General features: G+C 35.2%; 1 protein-coding gene across 1 annotated transcript in view; it reads right to left on the reverse strand.

Moving 5' to 3' along the window:
• Sema3a (semaphorin 3A) overlaps positions 1–27,579 on the reverse strand; it is a 205,367-nt gene that overhangs the window by 151,672 nt on the left and 26,116 nt on the right. The gene's annotated exons all lie outside the window — the stretch shown is intronic.

A 27,579-nucleotide genomic window follows, 5' to 3' on the forward strand; every position in this document is an offset into this window, starting at 1 on the left:
CCATTAGCTGAAGGACACTACGGGGTCAAAAAGTCAGAGGGACTATAGAGCAAGTATCACCTAACCTCCTATGTGGTTTAGATTGTTTTGATGGGGTATTTTGATATCTTTTGATCATTTAATTTTCTATACAACATAAATCTTTGTGGTATTTAGTAACTAATAGAGAGACATTAAATCATTTATTAAAAACACTTATTGTTATTGAGTTTTCACACTTTTGTGGCATCTCCATGGAATAAAATACTATAGTGTTATAAACTATGCCCTGAATTTGTGTCCTGTGTGTTCTTAATATATATTTAATGCAACTTTTAAGAAGTGTTTATGTGAACCCACTAAACATGGTCTCTTCCTAGGAGAAAAACAGCAAAGAAAATCTTGACTCTCCCTTAACCCCCAGCTCACAGGGAAAAATTAGGCATGTTAGAGATTGCCATGTTTTATCTATTTCTCTACCTTTTTATAATGAGTTTACCAGAGGGATACAGGCCAAACTCTTTAGTATATAGGTATTAAATATATAGTATGATGCCAGAGCCGTTGCAACTTATGGGACCCTATTGCACCTACCTTTGTCATCTAGAATACACAATCACAGGATCTACTTTCATGCATTCTCTGGCCTTTGATGCCATTGTGTTGGACTCCTACAGCTACAAGATACCTTAATAAACAACATCTACTCTTACAATCTACCCCACTGTTCTTCTAATTTTGAAAACTATAACGTACTTTATTATAGGGAGTTTAAATTAAAGGAGGCTGAGAAAACTTAAAATACCAGCTCATCATAAATTCATTTTAAGAAACATTAAACAATGGATAAACTAAGTAAGACTTGGATCTTAATTACAAACATATTGAAAACATATGAGTGTGCTATAAGTATGACATATAAGAAGCTAAGAAAAACTTATTGCTATTGGTTTGAGGGTTGCCCCGTTATAAAAGAAGGACAATCACCAGAGTGCCTTTGAATTAACAGGGCATACTATGGCCAATTCCTTACATCCTGGGCCTAAGGACTGTGTAAGTTAGGATGAGAAATGTCTCAAAAGAGTTATTAAGAAGATGAGATGGAACAGTAGTTTACATAGTAAGCACTCAATTAAAGATTGTCTATATGTACAAGTAAAGTTAAACATAAATATGTCTGTTCTTTGAGACATAAATTAGGGTTCTAATGGAATACACTGAAAATAATACATTTTCCTCATCTTTTTAAAATCCCTTTATCCCTTGTTTTATTGTAATTCAGTTCACTTGTTCATGAACGTACAAGCATACATCAGCACATATACAGTCACATACACAATTCTACCCATGATCTAATACATTGTTTCTATTAACTTGAAAAAATAATAAATTGTTAAATTAAATATGAGTAACAGAATTTTTCATTGTTTTCATTTCCTGTGTATGTGTATATCATATATGTGTGTGTATATATCATATATATATATATACACATATATATGACATGTGTGCATGTGTTTTTGTATGTTCATGTACATAATTGAATATGGTATGTTTACCTACTGGTGATCGTTATCTAAAGGTTCAGAACTTTCCTCAATCATTCTTCTACCCATTCTTTGAGGTTTCTCAGTCAAACCTAAGGCACCAATATGGCTAAGCTTTGTAACTCCTCTCTACACTTTCCAAGTCTGCCACTACAGGGAAACTACCAAGCCCAACCTTTATTGATTGATTGATTGATTTATCTTATGTGCAAATATTTCTTGCCTGCATATATGTCTCTGTACCGTGTGTATGCCTGGTGCCTGTAATGGACTTGAGAGAGCATCACGCCCTCTGTAACTGGAGTTAAATTGTTGGAAACCACAATGGGGATGCTAGGAATCGATCCCAGTCATTGGAAGTACATTGGGTGTTCTTCACCACCGAGCTACCTCTGCATCCCCAAATCTACATTCTCAAGTGGATTCCAGAAATCTATCCCTCTGCTTGCAAGGCAAACACTGTAACTCCTAAACCATCTCCTCAGTCCTAAGAAAACCAGCTTCTCCTTACCTTCACACTTACACTGTTGCTGCTCTTCCTTTTTTTATGTAGATTTAAGTTTCTGCTTCATTTAGTTTTCTTTTCTCTAAAAACTTCCAACTTTCCTTCCTCCCTTTGCAAGAAGCTTTCCCCAGGTTCAGATTTTAAGAAGGCTAGATGCTGCTGCTATTACTTAGTTTTGTGACAATGGTGGTTTTTGTATTTTTTAAATTTAATTTATTATTTTACATGTCTATCCCAGTTCCCTCTCCCTCCCTCCATTTTACCCTCTCTGCCCCCTCACATGCACCCTAACCACCCTCCCTTTCCATCCCCCCCACCCAATTCCACATGTAGTGCAATGCCATCCAGGTGGGGTCAAGTAGATCTACATTTTCCTCATCTTACCAAGCATTCTCTATTAGACACTTCATCACTGTGACAGATGTCTGAACAAAACGATGTAAAGCAGAATATATTTGGACTAACAGTTTCACAGGTTGTAATTCATGTTGTATTTGTTTTATTGCTTTTAGGACTACAGCAAGGTAGAGACATCATGAATGAAGCATATGGCAGGTGAAAACTGCTCCCCTCATGGTAGCCAGAAAGCTAAGGACATCAGAAAGGAGGAGTGGCAAGACATATCTTTCAAAGGTCTTCCCTTAGTGATATACATCATGTCAAGCCTCCTTTTTTCCATGCCATACATAACGCCATATTACAAATCAATCAGTATATTAATACACTGATTATGCCCAAGCCTCCATAGTCTAGTCACTTCCCAATATGTTTTTTACCTCCTGTGATCTAAGTCTTAAACACAAAATATTTTGGGGATACCATATTCAAACTATGTCAGGTACTAATATTAATGCTAATTTTCCATAGGAGAGGAATAAGTAACAGGCATATCACATTGTATACTAATGCTAAATATTCTTAAAACATTAAATATATGGCCTTGACATATTCTTTATTTTAAGAACAATGAAGTAATTTTGCTATTTTCATATCATCAATTCTAAATAGCAAGGATAACTTCATATATATAATTTTAAACTTTTCATATGTAATGTTAAACAATTAAAGGGTCTTTTCAACTAAAAATTACATTATAGGCTTAATATAAGTTTGGCAATAGTTGTATATTTCTACACATAGACAATTAAATTTCTGGTAGTTTATATATGAAATCACCCAGGAAACAAACTACACATTTAAAAGATGTGACTGTGAATCCAGTTCATTAAAAAAGAAATTTTCCTGGGTTGAAGTAATTTTCAATTGTTCCAACATGTACTTACTTTCCTTTTCTTTTTTCTTTTTCGTATATTTTTTTTATTTAAATTGGAAACAAGCTTGTTTTACATGTCAATCCCAGTTCCCTCTCCCTCCCCTCCTCTCCTGACCTCCCAACCCCCATCCCATTCCCTTTCTGCTTTCCAGGGAGGGTGAGGCCTTCCATGGGGGGCAGTCATCAAAGCCTGTCATATCATTTGGAGCAGGGTCTAGGCCCTTCCCCATGTGTCTAGGCTGAGAGAATATCCATCTATGTAGAATGGGCTCCCAAAGTCCATTCATATACTAGGGCTAAATACTGATCCACTACCATGGGCCCCATCGATTACCCAGTCCTCCTAACTAACACCCACATTCAAGTGGTCTGGTCTGTCCTAAGCTGGTTTCCCAGCTATCAGACTGGGGTCCATGAGCTCCCCCTTGTTCAGGTCAGCTGTCTCTGTGGGTTTCTCCAGCCTGGTTTTGATCCCTTTGCTCATGGTTCCTCCTTCCATACAACTGGATTCAGTCCATACTTTAATTTTACTCTAATAAAAGTCTTTGGCAAAGACATGCAAATGAGAAAAGAATCTTTTCATGAGTCTCATGCAGTCATCAACATGAACTTTCTATTCCACTCCCTGAGTTCAAATAAAACACCTTCCTCCCACCCAAATATGGTTCTCAATATTATGTCTTCTTTGTTCACATGGTTGGTTCTGGTTTTCTTAGTTGTTAACACCCTCAAGAGCAACTGATAGCAAATGTTTTCAAATCTAAATTTGCTCCTGCAGAATCTAGGCTATTCCTTCTTCATTTCTGTTACTTAAAACTTACAAAGACATAAGCTGGTGTTGGAGCCAAAACAAGTCCTTTGTAATGGGAGACGCTGTTTGCCATTTCACTTTCCCCAGTGATCACACTATCCAACAGCAACAGATGGCATTTTTAGGAACAAAATGATGTTTGTATGACCGCATTGCCTCTGGGGAGAATGAAGGTTTGGTAGTGCGATTAATTATTAGGGGTATAACTCAAGACCATTGTGAGATATCATTTCCCTTTCTTCATGATGTGTCAGCCATATTGAGATGCAATCAAGGATTATCATGAAGGATTCCTTTTCTTATATTTGAAAAGTAAGTCTGAGTAAGTACTCCATTTTCTGTCATTCCAGTAAAAAATACATTCTCAATTGTTACATATTGTGATGGAGAATACTCTGATAATAAGTTCATAGAGTCCACACCCAGTGTAGCAATATCAACATTACTGCTCAGGGATACAGGAATAAAGTTGTAGATGACATGGCAGGAAAATCAATTTATATCATTTTAAACAGCATTGTATATCAGTTATGGAGAAATTACATTTTCTTTTTAAAATAGCCTTTTGAAAGTCAAAATTGTAGATTCTACAGACTTTTATTTAGTATGCACTGAGCAAAGTAAGAGAATATACTTGTTATGTCATAGGAATATACTTCATATCCACATGGCAGAAGCTCCCCAGGCTGTTCACTCCACCTATTTTTCTGTTTATAAGTGCCCTGAATTGCTTTCTTGTTTCCTTATGTATCACAGACTTTCTTGTAGAATCATTTAAGGGAAAAAAACAAAAACAAAAAAGAAGAAAAAATATTCTTAAGACATGATCACTACCAGTTATTCTTTAAGATATTGGAGTATTTCTTTATAAATACTTTTCTTCAACTTTTTAACATATGACATAGTAATTTCTCTTAAATTTTCACAGATTCACCCCTCTATAATAAAATTTTATGTTTTCTGTGGTGTTCTGATTATATTTAACATAAACACAGATTTATACCCATGATTACATTTCAATGACAGGGTCAAAGTCTCAAAAAAAGGTGGTGAAGTGCATATTTATTCAAAGTTGTCAAAATTGACCAGAACTAGTTTCTTCTAATAGAATTCAGTACCGCTGTCTGCTTAACTTTCATGTCTAAAGAAGATTTGTTTTTCCCCCCTTTGAATTTCTAACCAATTCATTCTCCTCCATCTTCTCCCTCCCTTCCTCTACTTTTTACCCTCCAAGTTTTATAGCAGGAAGAGTACCAGGACCCCACAAGTTGCTGGACTCAAATGAATTGCTTGTATTCATTGATGTTTTTAGGCTCATGGACTTTTCCCATGACTTAAACTTTGTCCTTTTCTTACAACAAATGAGCCTTTTAAAAACCATCAAAGGCAGGGTCTATAAGATGCCAAAATATTTTGACTACATGATGACTACCTCTAGATATTTGTAAATATTGTAAAGTTCAGTGAGGTTATATAAGTTCACAAGCTACATTTAGTGTTGCATAAGTGTGTTCCCTCCCCATTTTTGTCAACTAGCTACGTCTTTCAAATTTTGCTATGCTGTTAGAGAAAGCAAAAGCAAATACTAGTGTCTATTATTATCAGTTCACTTAATTTTCACTTTATGCTTTTACATCATAAATTATTGGACACAGCAGCCCTACCATCTTTGCCTAGCATAATTTGTGTCAAATTCTTTCAACATTTTTTTTGCATTTGCTGATGGCCTAATATCTAATGTCTTTATCCAACTGAAAACAGTTCACCTTTTCCTTCCAATTGCTGTTTACTTGTAGGTGACATGAATAATCAGCTTTTTTAAATACATAGATTGGCCTCCTAATAAAGATCCTATCTTCTGTCAGGTGAGGCTTGAGAATGGTCCATTTTTGGGCTGGGACTACAGTTGTGCTCCTGGAACCCATAGGACATGCAAGCAGCAAGTATCTCAAACCATATTATAAAAGATGAATGATATGATGCCTATGTCCCTTTAAGGTTTTGGGATTCTTTTTCTTTTTAAATGTATTATTATTATTATTTTTAACAATACTTAGCCTGTGGACCAGGCTGAGCTGGAACTCACAGTTCATCTTTTTCTGGTTCTTAGTTCTGGGATGCTATACCTGGTTATTTCTACTGTTCCCAATGTAATCTAAATATTCAATTCTATATCTTTAATAATCATTCATAATTCAGTGAATACATATACAGTTCTTATAAGCTAAGAAATATATAGAACATGGAAAACAACAGGACCTTGATAAAAATGTAGAAAGATATACTTGGGATAGCAAAAACTAAATAAACAACAATTTACTGAGGAATTCAGGAGAAGAGAAAAAATAATGTTAAAGGGAGAAAAATTATCCTTGGAAAACAGGCTAGACAACTAAAGCAGACCTGGAAAACAGGACCAGGACAGAAGAGGAACAGCACAACATTCTAAGTATAAGATATAAATAAAGACCACATGACATAAGAATACACAGATATTAACAGTGCCTAGTAGAGCCATGCTGCTGAATGATGTACTTAAATGCTAATGCATATCTTACAACTCATTAAGGAAGAAATCTAATTTCTTTTCTTCCTTAGTAAATGACTTGCTTCAGCTAGCCTGTTGAGAATTTCCTAGATTATGCAGTATGAAAGAGAGTGAAGATATCGTTTTCCATTTGACATCAGAGGTCAGTCTCTCCCAATTTTCCTTCACTCTGCCTTTAAGAAGAATGCATTTTGAGAAATATTAAAAGCTAATGATTGGGAAGTTAGGTTTCCTCTCTCTCTATCACAACACTCACTTTAGTTAACGGCCTCTTAAATATTTACATTACTGAATTTGCCCTGCGCTTGCTCTTTTTATACAAAAATAACTCTGTGGCCAATTTTATCTACAACTATGGGTTTTACCATGAGCAATATTTTGATGTGCCTCAAATGTATACCTTCTTAGGCAGATTACCCTCCCACAGCCAAACAAAAGCTAACTAGAAACCTCTGTTTATATGTTACACAAACACTTAAGAGTCTGCATGAATTAAAGAGAACTCCCTGCCTTTTATTCTTTCTATTGTTGACATCACCAGCTTTTTGTATGTTTTAAGTCAATTTGCAAGTATCTCTCACCCACAGAGATCCACATGAGCCAGAGCCCCTTCGTCTTCACAGATGCAATCTATCATTGGAGTTTTACTTAGCCCAGTAATCTGTCCCATGTTTGCTCTTGCTTACATACACATTGCCAGTGTCGTAGTTGAACTCCCCATAACATTTTCCTTGAATAATTGTAGCTTTCTTCTAACTGAACTTCCTCTCTAGGTTTACACAACAAATACACTGACTCCAGAATACTCTTTCCAAAGAACACATACACTTTATACTGGTGAAAGATGACTAAGATAATGGTATATTTAATATGTCTTCTTCCTTGTACAGAAAAGGGATGCACAGAGTCAAGAACTCAAGAAGAAAGCAAACTATACATAGAAGAGGAAACTGCAACAAAACATTAAATTATTAAGAGAAAGTTTGAAATATAAGAAACTTGAAATATTTTGCCATAAGATCTTGAAATACTATTACATAATGCCATATATTGCAGATATACAGAATTAACAAATAAAAGGTTACAAAGTCATAGACTTTTTATCAACAAATGTTTGTACTTTAGAAGCAATTTTACAAGATCTCTATGGCTATTAATACCCATAGATGAAATATGGGTAAAATACCTACAGATGAAATATGTTGAGTTAAGGCTACAAAGGCAGACAAAGAATTATGTCTCATCCATATAAGTCAGAGGTCATGCTATATACACACACCATCCACATACAAGTACACACACATACACACACACACACACACACACACACACACACACACACTGTATTTATTGTGTGAATTTTTATACTACTTTAGTAGAGTGAAGACAGAGTGAAGTCCAGACCACAGTACATCCAATGTGCTTCTTGAGAAAGATACCAACTGGTAAAGTATGAGGGAGCAAATATAAAGAACCATGGCTTCCCAGGGGAAAATAATTTGTAAAAGTATTAAAATTTGTAGAGTGCGTGTCTAAGCGAAAATAACAGTCAGGATGGAAAGTCCTCCTCATCAGCAATGTTCTCATTGTCAGAAGGGGAAGTGCTCATTCAAATTTGACCAATAGTCCAGGAAAGAAGAAGGGCATGAAGAAAACAGGATTAACTCTGCTTGCCAAATTCCCAAACTAAGGGAACATACACCCGGATTGTCCTTAAATTCACATGGTTGCTAATGACAGTTACCAGGTGTTATCACTCTTTCCTCAGTTTGATCATGGGAATGAAAGGACACATGTCTATAAAACATAAGAGTTGAGTATGCAGACTTGAAAGATGTTGTCTTCCAGCAAAATCTGACCCTACAGACACAATAATCCACCGTAAAGCTACATAAAAGAGAGAAGCAACTTGTACAAATACACAAACTCCAGGAATTATGACTCAGTCACTCAGTACTCAGTCATTTCTCTCAAGTAAGAGAGACTCATCAGATATTTCCAGATATTTGAAGGGGAGAAATAAAGCCTCTTTCTGGAAACCATAGTAACAGAATATTTTGTTTTATTTATTTATGTTTGTTTGGTTTTCAAGACAGGGTATTTCTGGTAGTCTGGGCTGTTCTGTAACTCACTCTGCAGTCCAGGCTAGCTTTGAACTCAGAGATGGCTGCTTCTGCTTCACAAGTACTGGGATTAAAGGCTGGTGCCACCACAATTGGCAGGTAACAACAATTTTTTAATAATCAACTTTACTTACATAAACACAAACCCAAAAACACAGAAACTGTATCAGTTGCTGAAAATTTGGCAAGGGTATTCAGGTTTTGTAATTTGTACACCCATATTTTCTATTTGCTCATCAATAGTGCATATATATATATGTATATATATATATATATACATTCAAAATACGCTAGGATATTTATGAACATAGGATTATTCACAATGAATTCAGTGGTTTGGATGCTCTTTGTTGTGTAAATCCTCTAACTTTTCCATCCTTACCCTTATAGAGTGAAAGCACCTTTCAAGCCCCTTAGCTCAGTGCTCTGACCCAACAGCCAAGGGTATCTATCACATTTCTTTCACGAAACAAAGCACTCAAAGGGTAGGTAATACACCATTTCAGCCATTTTGCCATATGCTGTTTACCATTATTTTTGAAGGTCTTCCCCTAGAAACTGCTCCTGGAATAGAACTAACCCATAGCAAAAGTGTATGTCTTTGAAAGTAATATATAGAATGTATTTTACTTATTGAAATGCAAAAAACGCTAAAATAAATCTGGAACAAAGGAAATAAGACTACATTTTGTGTCACTCTGTAGACTAGGTTTCCCCGTTAGTTAGATGTTAACTTCAAAGGTCATAATCATAATATTAAAAGCCTTAATTATTTACAAACTGGGGCAATTTTTTTTTGCATGGTGATTTTTGTGAAATGATTTGGTCATTTCAAAATGATGAAAGTTTTGGAGAGTTCTTTCTTGCCAGAGGGGCTCGACATCATTGTACACCACTGGAAACTTGACTGGCTCTTTAGCATTTCTCACAACTTTAATATATTCTTTAAGTCACCAGCATATAAATTAACCACAGCTTAATTTTAAAAAGTAATCATTTTTATTAAAACAAAACAAATCATAGTACCAACACCCAGCTCCTTTGCCTCTGTGCTGACAGAAATTATAGTATCTGATTTTGCCTTGCTACCATGTTTTATGACTGCTCTCAAGCCTTCCCATCATTCCAATGGCTATTTTATTCTTCTGCAAACATGGCTGGCTCTCTTTTGCTTCTAGCTTATTTTCCCATTCTTGTGATTCAGGGGAAAATCAGAAGCCATCTCTGTCTATCATGAAGGGCTTGTGAGTTAGTTAGTGTTTATTACTCTTCTCTTTGATGTCCAATCACGCTTATTAAAGCACAGCGTAGGAAGGAACTGTGTATAATCAGTGTGCTGCCTGAATGTTGAGGTGCACGCACTAGAAATGAAGGCTATCACAGTGTCATAGAATCAAATCATGTACACAGGAAGTAGCTGATTAGACAATCATGGAATTTAACTGAAGTCTGACTATTTAGAGAGAGCATAAGTGTCTCTGTCCCTAAGAGATTCGGAAGTCAAGCATAAACATGTATCTATGGGCTCTAAGTTGTGAATACATTTGGAGGAATATTTTAGAAAAGAATGTATAATTTTTTGCTATCTCATCTCTGCTACTGACTTTTTGGGGGGGGGACAGGGATACTGAAAAATTGAACACTAACTATATCAATATATCTTAAAATAAGTAATATACTATTAATTTTCATTTATGATTTAAAAAATTAAAAATTTGAAATGGAATGTTGCACAAGCTAATTAAATATATTTATGCTGACAAAATGTAGTTAATGCAGTTATGCACTGATACTGGTTGCTTGTTTTCTGTGGAGGATAATTGGTCTTTCTTAGAGAATTAAAGCTAAAGTTTATGATAAAAATTCACATTTTTGTACGTATGTGTGTACCTGCATGCATGCTTGCATGTGCAAATGAGAGTATGAGCATTGCAAGAAGTTAATGGTCGAGAGATCAAAACCTTTCTTCAGAGTCTTACATCTCTGTCCTCAAATTTTGACACTACTTTGAGGCAGGCATCTACTCTCAGCTACTGCAGCACATGGGTGCGTTGGGTTCCGGTGCACAGTGACTGTGTGTCATCATCAGCAAAGAGAGTGTTTGCCTGCTAATGAAGTGGAAAATCTAATTTTTCAGATACTCCTGACCAATAATTTACAGGCAACACAGCATCTGTTTCAGTGTGTCTTCAAATAACTAGATTTTACATGGTTCTAAGAAAGCTTGTTTTCTGACATTTACAAATGATGTCTTATATTTTCTGGTAGTAAAACTATTGAAAATAATTCACATATGGAAAATTAAATGATGTCATTCATCCATGCTTCGTCTATTGCATATGTCCACAAAATAGCAATCTTAAAAAACAAACAAATATAAGTAAATTTTTCTAATCCTGCATTTTGGTTAAAGAAAGAAATTGAATGTTTTATCTAGCATATTTCATTGCTTCTAGTCTAACACATATTTTCACTGTAATTTAAGCCTTTTTATTCATTGGCAAAAATGACTTAATTTAAAAACAAATGACTCGTTTACTTCCCTGTACCCATGATGCGCAACTCACAACTACCTATTACACAGTTTATGGCTGTGAGGGCACTGTAGTTATGTCCACTTATACACACACACACACACACACACACACACACACACACAAACACACACACACACTAAGCAACATCAAAACACCATGTAATTAAAAGAAATCCTTTAAAAAGGAACAATAATATTGGAACATATTCACTTTAATGTTTATTGATCTATTTTTTTTTCATTTGAGATTGTCAGAAAAGTCAGGAAGCTTACAGAGATGTGTCTGTCAAAGATCAACAAAGGGTTGTGAATATAGCTTAGTGGTTGAGTGCTTGCCTGGAATGCTCAATGTTCAAACCCTAGAATTGGAAAAAAATGAAGAAAGAAAAATGGAGAAGATAATAAAATAATGAAGTCTTGAAATTAGTATTTACTTGCTGTATCCCCTTGCCTTGGAGGAGACAGCTGAGAACATTCAGATGGAGTTCCCAGTCATGTTCTTTCCCTGTAATTATGATGAATTCTCAATTATAAGGAGTGTGGGCTTATCCTGAATCAGAGGTCTCTGCAGCAGGATGGAAATAGGTAGGAGAGGAGAATGCTAGAAACTGGAGAGAATGAATGCAAAAACAAACAAGCAAAAAACAAACAAACAAAAAATCTCTAAAGAAACCATGGTGTGTTGCAGGATACTTTAAACACAGTGATAACAATGTCCTAGTTATGTTTGTTACATTGTACATTTTTTTCCTTGTAACTGTGTTTTAGTTTTTGAAAAGAAAAGTAATACAATTTGTGGAGCAATTGAAGTCAAATGTCATTAAAAAAGGGCAAATAAGTTTATTGAATTTTAAAAAGTATATTTTACTTATTTCTTTATGTGTTTTCCCCTCTCCCATTTGTTGGTGTGTTCAGTCTTGTAGGCACATGTGTGTTCAATATCCATATGTAGGCTAGAGGATAATTTGTGGTAGTCTGTTCTTTCCTTTTACTAGAGGATAGAGGGGATCAAACTCAGGTCAGCAGGCTAGGAGAATAACTTTCTATAGGCACAAGTAGAATAAGGGGGAGGGGATAATAGCATTATTGACATTGTGAAGAATTTTAAACGGATCTATATCTAGCTCTCTTTATATGAATGTTAGGCAAAAATTCATTGACAGGGTCAACTGTAAATTTATTTTTATGTCACAGGACAACAAAATAAAAATATTTTAATGACATGTAAAAAATAATGCATATTTAAAGTGTACAATTTTGTTTTCAAAAGTCTTTCTAATGTGAATATATTATAAAATTTGATGATATTTTGAGCCATCCTGGATTGAAAAATATAATGTGAACCAGGCTTGTTTTAAGACCCCTGAGGACATCTCATACATCCCCAGAATAAGGCTAAATATCCAGCCAGTTTGTGAAAACTCCAGCTCTCCCAGGACCCATTAAATCAAGCACACCTCTGGGCCAGACAGGACAATACACAGTGAAGATTCTACAAGCCAGTGAAGGACACACAAGCATTTATTATCGCAAGGACAAAGGTCTAATTCAGAACCCTATTTACCTTTTTCTCAAGATTTGAGAAAAAATTAGTATTAGATGACTTCTCATTGAACTCCCTTCTACATTTCATAAAACAATGATTGTGTCCTTTTACAAAACATAAAACAGTACAAACAATGTTAGAATTAGAAATGATAAACAATATTTAGAGTGAAATATGATCTTCTTTTAGTCCCTGAAGACTACAGTTTTTATAGAGGAGGAAGCTCTCCCATTAGTCTGAAGGTGGAGGATAATGAGGGATAAAGTCCCCCCCTGTTGAGGGCTGGGTGAATGTTTGAGTTCTGTGAAGTTCTCACAAACCTCAAAGAAATCCACTGTGAGCCAGCAAATATGTAATACTAAGACATCTGACAACTTAATTCCTTCCCTTTGTATGCGTAGTAATTTTGCATGTAAACAGATAAGAGAGTCTCTGCAATTCATGGCTGGAGTCATCAATAACTTTTAGTCTAAATTATTGAAAAAGAATTTAGATATGTCAAACAAAAACATGTATTTCTGTGGATCCCTGTGGATCCTCTCTTCAAATTATCAGGGGATTTTGAAATAATAGTCTATGTACTTTCTATTTCCAAAGCTCTGAGGATGTATTTTTCTGTATCCCTAAAAGACAATGTATTTTGATAAGAGTTCTAAAAAAGACAATGCATTTTGATAAGAGTTCTAATATTAAAACGTTTTTTCTGTATAAGGAAAGTATATAAAACAGACATTTGTTTCTTATTAGGGTAAATGTCATGGCTGGTAATAGTCATAAAGTTGCAGAAACTAGGAAAAGTAGAGAATTGAGAAAAAGAAAAAAAATGAACAAAGGAACAAAAACAAACAAATGACTAACCTTTCCCAATTATAATATTTTTTTCATGTCCAAGTACTCAAGATATGGAAATTTCTTCTTAAAAGCCTCAAGAAATTAGCTTGAATGTTCATAGCTGTGTTTTTGGTGAGCTGATTAACTTTCATATTATTTAATAAGGCAGCATTAAAAAAAGGGGGTGGGGTTTAGCCAAGCCCTTCCTTGAGCACTCTGGAGGCTCTGGAGATCTTCATTAACTGTCAAGAACCAGTAAGCAATATTGCAGTGAAAGCCCTGATTCACAGAGTTAAACGAAGTCTTAGGGCAAAAGTACAGACTATGAACAGCCTTGAAGTCAAACGGTCTATGAGGGTAGGCATGCTCTCTGCAAGCACACCATGGTCACTCTGGGCCATCAAAAAAAGGGGCACAACAGCACCTTCAGCAGTTGACTCAGTATCTCTGACAGCTGTGGGTCTTATGTAATATACATCCTACAGCAGCAGGTTTATCACTGACCTCCGAATTCTCCCCTATACCCATGTTAAGATGCTGAAATAACAATTAAAAAAAGAAAAACCCATTTTCTTCCCAAAGCTAGACCCATATAATATTTCTAAAACATGTAAATGCTTGTGTAAGTTTTTATATTTGCTCTTAAACTATTTTTGTCCACTATCCCCTATGTATATTTACATAATTATTGTTGATTCTTAAATAATCCTACACAAACAATTTCTTTGATACACACACACACACACACACACACACACACACATACATACGTAATTTGAGCTTCAAAAAGCTTGGTGAATTTTAATTATGTACCCCCTATCTTATATTAGACATGGATAATCATTCAAGAAAAAAAAATTGGGTAGCTCAGTGATAGAAGACTTGTCCAGCATGGAGGAAGACCTGGTCAAGTCCTAGCAAAAAGGGTAGGGGTAGAGAAGACTGAGTTAGAGATAGAAGGGAGAAAAAGACGAATCCCTTAAATGTCTCAAAATAAGAGGATGTTTCTTAGTTGGATGGTGGTAATGTTTACCTTTAATCCCAGCACACACTTGGGAGACAGAAGCATGTGGATCTCTGAGTTTGAAGCCAGCCTGGTGCACAAAGCTACACGGAGAAACCCTCTCTCAAAAATCAAAATCAAAAAACAATCAACTAACCAAAGAAAAGATTTATGTAAGAAACATGGCCGTTTTTTTGACCTGATAAAAACTAATGTATATGCTAAAGAGTAAATAATTGTTTACTTGTATGCTTCAAAAAGCTAGTTTTTGTTAATATTCCATAGAATTAATTTGAATTTATAAACATATTTCAGATTTTAGCAACCTAGCGGTACAGATGAAACTTCATTAAACAAAGCTTTCCTTGTCATTTTTGATTAGAGCTACCTTTTATAAGGAAATATTTTTAGTGAGTGTTTATGGATAAACTGCATATTAATGGCAAGCTTGAATATTAAATATAGTGTTATTTATGAGTTACCATTATGCTGGTAAATATTTTAAAGAAAGTCATTTTAAGTTAATGAATAGTGCCTCTACTAATTATTCTGAAAACAAAAACCATTTTCCTTAAACTTTAATATGTTTTACCATATTTATGGTTTTGATACATACTGGTATTTTAGTGATAATGTTTGTATCTTTGTACATCTGTTTGTATAAGTTGACTTTTTTTTAGGTACAAATGTCCAAATGGAAGGCAAAAATGATAATTAGAACATTGAAAGAGGTGATGAAATGAGTATAATAAATATTTAATCTCTAATTCAGCTGAAATTGGTTAATTCATACTGTCTGTATTTAAATTCTGGATGGTTTCCTAGAATTTCATTCATATGGCTAAAACTAAGCAATGAAACATAAGCCACTTGATGCTTATTGTCAGTTTTCAGAGATAATTTGAAAAGAATATCAAAATTACTATTTTTGGTCTGGCTTTTCTGTGATTGATTTATTTTAAGGAATTATATTTCTATGCTGAAACTGCAGTGTATAAGTCTCCAGTGTATAAGTCTACATGTCCACCTCTCTCTGAGAGTTGTGGAATCCTGAAACTGACAGGAGCTGGTCTAATTCCATTTGTGTGCTAGATACTTTACAAAAGCAGCTGTTTTTCATGGAGTACGTCCAGGTTTTCTCCTCGGGATATAAACCAGTGACCTCATACTTCCAACACAAGACCTATCTATCAACACTCTTCTCCATGCAAGAGTTCCATTATGTAGCATTCTTCATATGGTTAGACCAGCATACTCAGGACTACATAAAATAGTGTCTGTTTTAATTAGATTCAAATGTGTTCAACTCTGCTAGGATTTTTTAGCAATGCCTTCTATTTACCACATAGTTCTATGAGTATTGGAGTGTATTTTAGCTTTCATCAAATTCTATACCTCCAGTGTCTAGCTTTTTCCTCGTAAGAAGTCAGTAGAATTATAGGGAAGAGGTACTTCATTGTTCTCAAACAACTTTACAAAATAAATGTGACCACAAATAGGTCATCTTTCCACTGTGTGAATTTCTACTGGGGTAGAGTCTTAATTGTGCAGACAATCATAGGCTGAGAGGTTGTCAAATGTATTCCTTGCGGTTGCATTACTCTTTTCCACTTTACACTTGTTAATTTCTTTTAATGTGATAGATGTAGGTAGTAAAGGTCAAAATTTTAATGTTTTAAATGCATTATTAATCTGAATTTTCTAATAAAAATGTGTGTAGTCTATTTGTCAATGAGATTGCTTTTGATTTTGTTCACATTCTGGTAATAAGCTCTTTTCCTTATGTTTAAGTCAGCATAATATGATTTTTACTTTCAAATCTATCCAGCCTAACATGAAGGGTAGGAAAGGTCCCAATACTCTGTTTGTGCTTTGAGCACTATATTTAACTCTATGGTTGATTTATGGTGCTGCTACTGGCAAGAATCCGCATCATTCTCTGCCTCTGTCAGACCACATATGAAATACCTGCCTCTAAACATTTCTCAAGGAAGCTTAAAGAAAGAAAGGATGATGTAATGTCTGAACACTTTAGGCTCCCTTTCCCCCAAAAGATGTTATGAAGATTTTAGTCCTTTAAAGATTTCTGAACAACTCCTTTGAATTGGAAGTGTTAAATTTGTAAGAATCTCTGTTTGCTTGTTTGCTGTCCTCTTCTTAAAAATCAAAGAGGGCTGATGATAGCAGATAAGAAATAAATGCAAAAGAAAAGATGAGGTTTCTGTTTTCTGTTTTGTTGATAAATATGTAGCACTTTGTGCTTCTGCTATGAAAACTACTTGGTCACTGAACCTATCATTCATGATAGAAGGCTCCACTAGCAAGCTTTATGTCTTGATAAGTATTTCAAAATGTACCTGGAACAGCTAATCATGAATCTCTGAAAGTGTGATACCAAAGAAATGTTAATATTCAAACTGTGATGATTTCTTGGACCCACTATATGACTGACTTAAAACACATTTAAATAATCTAACAGAAAAAATTAATTTAGGTTACTGTTGTGTAATTACAAATAACAATACCACATAGTTCATATTGACTAGATTGTGGAAACAGAATTGCTTATAAAATGCAATAGTCTTATTCTATGTATGTGGGTGGCATGGTCCAGTGGGAAAATTTGTACATATAAAGCCTGTATACATTGAAGATACACATGTCAAGAAGACACAAAAGGCATGTCAGGAGATTATGGGCTTTTTTTCTTCAGCAGCTGTGTTTCTAAGAAGGGTACTTTTTCTATATATATTTATTTTATGGATGTCATAGTCCTCCATTATGACCTCTAATGATAATCCTTTCAAAAATATTTCATTTCTTGGTTAAACAATATCTGTGTAACATTATCACAGAATGGCCTAACAGTACTTAATTATCAAATTCTTACTAAAACTACCTTTTACTCTACAGTATTATAGCCACATTTGAAATGTGTGTTTTTCATGATAGACTTAATTTAAAATGCATGTATGGAGTGTATTTTTTTCTTTGAATTCCTAAAACATTAGCAGTCATTGTCACAGCTTTGAAGCTTTTGAACAAATGATTTAATGTTCCATGCAGTTTCAACTTTTCCAGGAACATGGACATCAGAAAAAAAAAAAGTGTATTCTGGATGACAGAAGAAGTAATGCTAATCATTAAAATTATTTAAGTGTTGAAATTTGCTAACATTCCCTTTACCTGAGATCATCTACAGATTTTATACTACTTTAGCATATGTAGTTTTGCATGCAAAAACATGCATACATACTAGCTAGGTATGAATAGTTTTTCATATTATAAAATGACTAAATCATTTGCAATAATGTACTTCATTGTTAAACAATGAATAACATCTGTGGAGACTTCAATAACCTTGAGTTAAAGCCCAGTGGAATACTAATTTGATAACATGCACAATTTGTTGATAATGCCTCTGACTACATGCTGCTAAGATCTTAAAGGAACATTGTAGGGGAGATCTGCTAGGGAAAATATTTCAAATAAAATACTCTATTTTTGCCTACATTAATTGGATTTGCATGAGTATGAAAATATAAGCCTTCTGCTGAAGATCTAAGTCATGTAACAAATTCAACTATTTTAATAGTCTAAGAGATCTTTGGTAATTGAACTTTTAGCATGATTTATAAAAGTGCTTCATTCTTGTAATTACCTAAATATGGAGATCAAAGTTAATTTTACACTTATGTTTCAAATCTAGACTTGTCTTTCAATTGCCAACACCAACATTCTAGTTCAACACACACTTGTCTCTTACCTGAACTAATACAACAAAAGTCTAAATAGGGTTCCTGACTTGACTCTAACAATTGATATATTACATTAGAAAGAATTAGAAAAATTCTCTTAAAAAATGGACCACAATGATCACTCCCGGGTCCTCAATGACTGGCAAGAGGTGGCCAATATTGTAACTAATTTCTCTCTCATGTAATACTTGAATACAATTAGTTTCTATGTCAGGTGCTTTTAGTCATATGGCACTACATTAGCAATGTGTTCCCTGAAATTACAGTGGAAAATAGAACAAAGTTTTAGATTTTTTACATTGTGTTTACGTGCTTCAAATCATATATTCTATGCTATAATTTTTGCTTTAATTTTCTTTACTGTCCATCTTCCCAGCTAGATCATGAGTTTCATTTTGGTAAAGGTATATGTTTGAGTCTTCTTGTCCCTATTTTACCTAATAATGTAGTGACCAAAATAGTGATGATGCTAAAGAAATTGACCAAATGAATGATGAAATTTTTAAAAACTTAAAGCCTCGCTGCCACCACATCCCCCACAAGCACTTAGCATCTGCTGCATCCCTGCTTTGCCCCTCCACCCTCAGATAAAGAGGTGAGTACAGGGGGTAATTCCCCCAGCTCCCTACCTCCCCCTCTTCGAGTACTCTGACCTGTGGCAGACAGACACTTCCTGCTACTGAACCCCACAGTGGGACCTGAAGGCAGAAAATAAGCACCCAGCATTGGCCTCCATTCCTGTCTTGTCCCTGCACCCTCTAGGAGAGAGAGGGACCGGGAGGCAGAACAAAGCATCCAGCATCAACTGCCATTCCTGTCTTGCCCCTGTACCCTCCAGAGGAGAGAAGAGAGCATAGAGCCTTGAACACATACCCACCAGCAGAGGGAGAGACCCCACCTTTACTTACTGGAAGAGGAGATGGGACGATGACAGTGTATAAGAATACATCCAACAACAGAAAAACTTATATGACATCACCAGATTCTAAGGACTATGCCAGCAAAACTTTAACATCCAAAGACAGATGAAGCAGAAGAGAATGACCTTAAAAGCAACTCATGAAAATGATAGAGGTCCTTAAAGAGGATGGAGTACTACTCAGCGGAAAAGAGTAATGGAATCTTGAAATTCACAGGCAAATGGATGGAACTAGAAGAAATCATCCTGAGTAAGCCAATCCAGTCACAAAAAGACAAACATGGTATATACTCACTCATATATGGATTTTCAATATAAAGAAAAGGATCACCAGCCTACAATCCATACCACCAGGAAAGCTAGGAAATAAGGAGGTCCCCCACAGAAGGGGAAGGGGACAAGATCTCCTGAGCAAATTGGGAGCAGGAAGGGGGTGAGTGGAAAGGGAATTAGGAAAAAGAGAAGAGGAGAAGAGGAAGGGAGAGGAGAAATTGAGGGACCAGTAAGATTGAGTCAGGGGAAGAATAGAGGAGAGCAAGAAAAGAGATACCTTAAGAGGGAATAATTATAGGTTTAAAGAGAAATTTGGCATTAAGGAAATGTCCAGAGACCTACAAGGATGACCCCAACTAACAATCTAAGCATTAGTGGAGAGGCTACCTTAAATGCCCTTACCTGAAAATGAGCTTGATGACTAGTTTATATGCCATCCTACAGCCTTCATTCAGTAGCTAACAGAAGCAAAAGCAGAAAAGCACAGCTAAACACTGAGCTGAGCTCCTGGAATTCAAATGAAGAGAAGGAGAAATGATGAGTAAAGGGGTCAAAAACAGGCTGGAGAAACCCACAGAAACAGCTAAACTGAACAAGGGGGAGCTCATGGACCCCAGACTGATAGCTGGTAAACTAGCATAGGACTGACCCAGATTCCCTGAACGTGGGTCTCAGTTAGGAAGTACATTCCCTAGAATCAGGAGGAAGGGCCTAGGCCCCACCACAAATGACTTAGCAGACTTTGATAATAACCTCATGGAAGCCCTCACCCACCCTGGGGAGTGGATGGGGGATGGGATGGGGGGCGTCTATGGAGGACATATTAGGATGGCAGGGAGAGGGAACTGCGATCAATATGTAAAATAAGATATATATATATATATATTTGAAGCCTTTCTAAGTTATTCTTTTATTGATTCCTGATTGAAAAGTTTAGTCCCCTGATTTTATCTTCTTTTTCAAGAGATTATTTTAAGGTCATGTTTTCTATAGAATGTAAATAATTTATCAAGATGAGAAAAAACAAAAATTACATATATTGTGTTTTATCATTGACAAAAATCACTAAATATTTGTAACAGTTCAAAGACACACTAGGCTTGCTGACAAGGAAAATTATCATTTACAAAAGTTACATTCTTAAAATGTAAAACTTCTGCTTGTATCCACATGGTGATTACTTAGCAATATCATTTGCTTAGAATTTGTTTTTCAATTTTTTTCCCCAGAGAAGCATAAAAATTTTTATTACCTTTCATTTCCCATAAAATTCATTAGAAAAATTTTCCATCATACTTATGAACACTTCATATTATTTTTCCATGTGCTAAATTAAACATTTGTAATAAATTCCAAATTTACTGTGATATTGAATAATTTTTTTCATACCTGCACAAGTAGTAAGTTACATTTTACCTTCTAAAAAGTCTTTTTAGTGTTACTTTTGTTTTAGAGTAATTTAAAAGAAGCAGGGTGACAATTTTAAATCATTGACATTTACAAATGTATTTTTTTCCGTGAACTATATTAGGTAGTAAAAAACACAAGTCAAAGAGTGCCTACATCTAGCTCTGTCAGTTGCCTCTTATTTCCATGAGAGCTGACATCGTAATTGTGGAGAAAATAAAATTAGGACAACCCCCTCATCACACAGGTTAGAGAGAAGGATTCCAATGTTAGGGCAATTTGCAGTGTAGAAGTGTGTTACTTAATGATACTATAATTCAATCGTGGAATAAACTGTCAAAAAGTGCTGCACTCTTCCAGCTCCTGATGCAGTCTACGCAGTAATGCTCTGATAATTTGAAGACTAGAAAGTCCCAATTTTGCCATTAGCTTTATGTAATGGTGCATATGGTAGCTGGGTGAGAACAATTGTCTTAATGGCTTCATGTAGTGAGCTTCATAATTCAGTTGTTTTGCTGTACGAAGTCTCGGAGGTGGGGAGTATGATCTAAAACCTGTATGGATGAGCTCCACAACAGAAAACTGTGGTTATCACAAATCAATGAAACAAAAAGTCACAATTATCACAAGTTGATCCTGAGGTGGCCTAAACTTAGAATAAAGGCAGCGATGCTGACTTTGTTATCACTGTTAAATTCTGTCAATTGCAAAAAAATTGCACTTGAATATTGAACTTATTTGTTTGTCTGTAGACCATTTCACAGCAAGTAACAGTTTTTTTCATTAATTCTGTATTATCACATGTATTCTTTCATTCCTATTTCTTACATTTTCCTGATAGTAATTTAATGGAGTAGATTTCATTGCGTTCATTTTGCTGAATGCAAGTTGATTTTCAGAGACACAAAGAATGTGGCTTAGACTTCAAATATGCAGTGTAAAGGCCTCTTGAACATAAAGTTCCTGCAACTTCCCCTCTTGCGACTCTTTTTCCAAGTTTCTCTAACAGAATTAGTCATAAAAGTCAGGAAAAAAGTTGTTCTTTGAAATGCATAGAAGTAATGGATCCCTTTCAGTCCAAGCATTTTAAAATTTATCATAGTAACTAAAATGTGAAAATACAATTTTAAAACCATGCACATAGTCTGCAAAAAAAAAAAAAAATAATAAAATAAAAAAAAAAAAGGTCACACAAGTACAATGGGATGTGGCAATTCATGAAATGGAAAGCAAAATTAAATTTCCATTCTTCTAAAAAAATAAAATAAAAAACAGCGTGTAAGCCAGTAAAATCTGTGTTTGGAAGTGATGTGCAAAATGATGTTTTCATGAATTGTGTCATCTTAGTGAGTTTAGAAATTATTAGATCACATTGTGGAAATGATACAGGATACACATGCTCATTCACACAGGAAAGACATTTGCATATGGCTTTGCTAGAGATCAAAACAAAAGGATATCTAAAATATTGCCAAGCCAACATTTCAGAAAGAAATATGAATATATTCTTTGCTGAAAATTCTAGAAGTAAAATTCAAATTCATTTAATTTATTAATGTACTCTTTTTTACCACTATGATATAACTTATCATTTAAAAAAAAGCAACAATATATCTGAAAAGAACAGAGTTCACTGCTAAATTTAATACTGACTTTATTTCCCTTTCATGAGTTTAGCCTGTTTAATACTCAGTCCTCAAAATAAAATCTTACTGGGTTTAACTGAAAACCAAATATTTATAGTCTGAGTTGGATGTATTGGAGTAAGAATGTGAGCTTCCTGTACTAACTCTTTAACACTATTCGTCTATATTTTAATAAATCATTTATATATTAATGTATAGCAGTGCTTGAATGATCAGAATTTGTTCCAAATGCAAACTGATTATTTCTGTTTATCATTGGAAGAAAAGAGCCACTCTAGAAACAATCAGATATTACCTTTACCTATGTGTGGCTAGCAAACTTGCTGCCATATGCACACAGTACAGAGAGATTATGCAACCATGCATTTGAGGATGGTGTGGGGGAAGGGCATGAAGCAGGCCAGCTGGAGCCAAGCCTGGGATCTAGGCATGGTTGAATTATAAGAATATGAGCTGGGGGCCCTGTATATGCTTTCAAACCCTGGAAGAGAGAGAGACTTACTAAGCCACACAAGGAAGAGACAGTGCTAAGAGCATCAAGCTGGAGTTCCATTTCTCCTCTCTACATTTTCCTCAGTAAAAGTAGTGTCACATAGAAATACTGGATGGATTTACATCTGTGCGTAATTCTGCTGGTCCAGACCCTTTTGTTCTGACTGTGATATTTTTGTGTCTGTTTTTAGAAAAATGAACACGCAAGGACAAACTGAGAGATTGCTTTGCTGAAGACATGTTCCAAAGCTTAGATGGTAGGCTTAATGGCTCTATGGAGCAACTTTAATAAGTGAAAATGAGTTAGGAAAATTAGCACCATAAAGATATTATTAAGAGATAAAGATGTCCATAGGGGAAATGTACTTAATCCCAAGCCTGAAAAGAATTTGGAAGAAATCTTACTTATAAATTGAGAGCCCTATTTAATCAACATCTAAGGATTAGAATTATTTCTTTCTAATATGATTAAATGCCAATTAACTAATAATGTATTTATGTGTTATGAGTAATGATTTAGATGGAATTTTTTTCTAATGTCTCCTAGGTTTTGTATACAGTCATAAAAGTTGGAATTGTTTTTGAATAATCATAGCCAAACAAATATTTATCTCCTACTTTAGCTAGCTATCTATAGTCTTTTATGAATCTCATGCCTAACTAATTGTTATGTTTGCACAGCCCAGGGCTACCTCACTAGCATTTCCTTACTTGTGATAAGCTAATGAGGTGGCTAGTTTTACCTTGCCGAACAACAGTGAGAAAAATATGATGCACAATTTGTATGTGGGAAATAACATGTGATCAATGCTCAATCAACTTGACTTTAGAATGTTTGTCTCTGTTATCACATATGAAATTTAGACCTGAAACAATAATCAGAATGTGGCTCTTAATTCTTAACACGGTCTTCATTCTATATTTCCAGGTAACTATAATTGTTTTTGCTACATTTTTAACACATGTCCCTATAGATGGATCATCAAGAAAAACATTAATGTATAATTTGAGCTATTGCTTCCTATTTATATTATGCAAGTGCAAGAAACAGCATAGTATCCATAAGTACCTTTATTATCTCCATTCAAAAGATATTATACACTACTTTCAGAGAGAAACCAAAAGAACAGTATACAATATAGACATTGTTGAATCAAACTAATGAAAACATTAGATATGTAAACAAAACAATAACACAAAGATTGGTTGTGTATTCAAAATGGGGGAACATCTCTATGTTCTTGTATGGGAAATAATTTCATGAGTTTGTCCTTGGCATTTTGGCTACCTCATGACACCTTTCAGTAAGGTCTTGCAGAGTTTTAGTTCAGCACACATTTATAGTAGGTATGAAGATAAGCGATGATAGGGGATATGAGGTTTAAAATGGAAGAATAAGAAAGCTCAGGTACTTAGACATTGCTCTCAGTTCCAAGGGTAGTGCTTGTTGCATACTAGTTATTGAATCAATATTTCTGCAAAAAATTCAGATTCGCTGAATTTTACTGACATGACTACCTGTGACAGGCCTGAATCGTTAACAATAAACAGGTAGACAAGAAAAAACAGAACAAAAAAAAGCAAAAACAAAACAAAAAAAACAGGAGTACTTCTTGTAGTATGTAGTATATAATTATTCTAGAAAGTGACAAGAAACCGTTGATATGGAATAAGAGAGAGTAGTGCCTCCAACAAGCTTTCAAACATTCACAAGTCCAAAGATGCCTATGGAACTTGTGGTTGATGTGTTTATGTATCAGTTAATCAACTGAGTCATTAATACTTTGCGTGTGTAAGACACCCATAGTTTCCCTCTGAACAAAAGCAGTGGTAGTTCACTGACATGCTTCATGTCACCAAAGAAAGTGTAATGAATGAGATCAGTGGCTGAGCCAAGTCTATATTATGTTTGCCTTTGATGTGGCAGGAACCGAAATACTTTTCTATAGCAACAGTTTGTACTGGGTCCAAACTGTAAAGAATAAATTGACTTTGAGAGTCTTTGAATACCTTTAACACAGAGAGCTGAGGTTGGAAACTGAGCAGACATACAGAAAGACAGTTGAAAGAATAATTCCTGACAGTGAAAATAGTGGCAAAGAGAAAGCAAGAGGTGGCATTAATAACTGAAGAATTTATAAATGGTATTAATAATACAGATGGATAATATATAATGTGGATTTTTCTGGGTCATGTGGATAAACAGAAAGTTCTTTGCACCCTATGTTTCTAAATCAAACTTGATGGCATTCCAAAAGGATACAATGAAAGTTACTCTCATTTCTGTATTCAAACGAAAGAACTAAGCAAGGACCATAATATTGAGACTTTATTGAAATAGTTTAATTTTGAAAGGCATTTTAGTGATTACTTAAGTGACTTGATTCTGATACTAAAGGAATGAAATGTAGATATGGTAGATACATGTCTTAGGGCAACCAGCAACAACTGGCTGTGTGGTTAATACATGAAATTGTTAACATGGCTTAGCCGTTTGCTTTGGCCTCTACTCACATAGATTATACTGCAATTTGTTAGTTGTTACCTAAAATATGTAAAAGTGCCATCAGTTTAAGGTAGAGATTTGGGAATGGGGAAAGTCTTCCCTGAAGCTGAGAATGTCAACCTGTGGCAGGTACTATGGAAATGGGGATTCTCAGAAACAAATAAAAACCAGGAGTAGATCTACAATATCAAGCAGCTATTGCACTCCAGAGTTTATACACAAAGAACTCTATATCCTACCATACAGATACCTGCATGCCCATGTTAACTTCTATTCTTTTCACACTAGATAGGAAATTAAATAAGCTTATCTATCTATCATTTATTTCATGGGCAGATAATGACAATGCAGTATAATATCTACATGATAGAATTTCACTCAGGAGTAAAGAAAGAGGAAATGTGGAATTTTGAGGGAAATATATCAGACTGGAATATTATATTAGAGAGGTGACTCAGGCTGAAACAGACAAATGCACATTGTTCTCTCATCTAGGTATACCATCTCTGAATTTTTAGATATATGTGTTTAATTAGGAGTGAATGTTTATAAATGCTATGGAATTCGGGAAGCAAGATGGTGGAGGAGAAACACAATAGGATTCATGCTATATGGAAATAGGAAAAATACATACTGAAAGGAAATGTCTGAGGATGGGGACAGGTGGATGGAGCGAGGAGCTGGTCATGGGTGGGTTAACCTAAATGAAGGATGTATGGAAAAGCTACATAAAAACCTACTATTTTGTAAGCTAATTTAAAGCATGTAATTAAAAGAAAAAAGTGTGACATAGAGGAACACTGAATAAGTGCATCATCCTTATTTCAGAAGCTATACATTAATAACTGAGAATCCCAGTGCCAAAAGTGAGATACCCCTGTGAACTGTCAGAGACTTCTGCAAGACCTATTTTTACTTCTCTTAGTTGTCTAGAGATAAGTAAGACACTATCGTCGAATATCCCTCTATTGACTATTACTCACAGTTTGGTTTTAGAGCATGGAGAAAGCAAATTGGACCTGACATGGAAACCTCTTGTCTCCTAGCTAGTTTTCTTAGTACTGAGTGTGTTCTATACACTGCTGGCTGAGGTGGGGATGGGCATTAATCATCTCCTTTGCTGTGAACCCTAAAAGCAATAATAATGAAGACTTAGCAGGCAAGATGAGCCTTCAACTGCAATATTGCTATGACTGCTGCAAAAGCCCACCTGCTTTCTGATAGGATGAAGAGTCAGTTGCACAGAAGAAATTCATTCCTGGTACTGTGGAACTGCTCAGGTGCTGCCTGGGAAGTCTAAGCCCTAGATCGAGGACCAACTTTTGTTGTTTCACTGAATGGGTATGTTTTCCCCATCAAACTGATTTTTGAATATGGATGTCATGTCCATAGATAAGTGTTGCTCTCCGCCTTCATCAGCGAAGCTTCATTTTACATTGAGCAGAAGCTACTGCATGGATACATAAGTTGTTGGACTGTTTAGAATAAGTAATGTCACATACTCAGACTTAAAGGAGACATCTTCATCACCCACTTTAAGGTTCAGGGACCACTGAGGAAGAGGAGGAAGGAAGAATATGAGGATCTAATGACAGGGAGAGGGCTATCAAATGTTGGCTCATAGTGAGCAGAAGATGAAAAGGACTGATATGGAAAACTGTGTTCCAGAGAAACATTGCCTTTGCTTCCATGGCTTCATAACATCTTTATTTTCCTGCATGGGACTGAGCCCATCAACAATCAGTCATAGATGGGGAAGGAACTTATGGAGCCCCTCAGCCTCCTGGAATAATCACTGGCAATTTCTAGTTGCTGGAGCTGGGTTATTGCCCATGCTCAAGTAAAACCCTCCCCCCACCAGCCAAGCTCACACAAG

This window comes from Phodopus roborovskii, unplaced genomic scaffold (genome assembly GCF_943737965.1).
Source record: "Phodopus roborovskii unplaced genomic scaffold, PHOROB, whole genome shotgun sequence".
Classification (NCBI taxonomy): domain Eukaryota; kingdom Metazoa; phylum Chordata; class Mammalia; order Rodentia; family Cricetidae; genus Phodopus; species Phodopus roborovskii.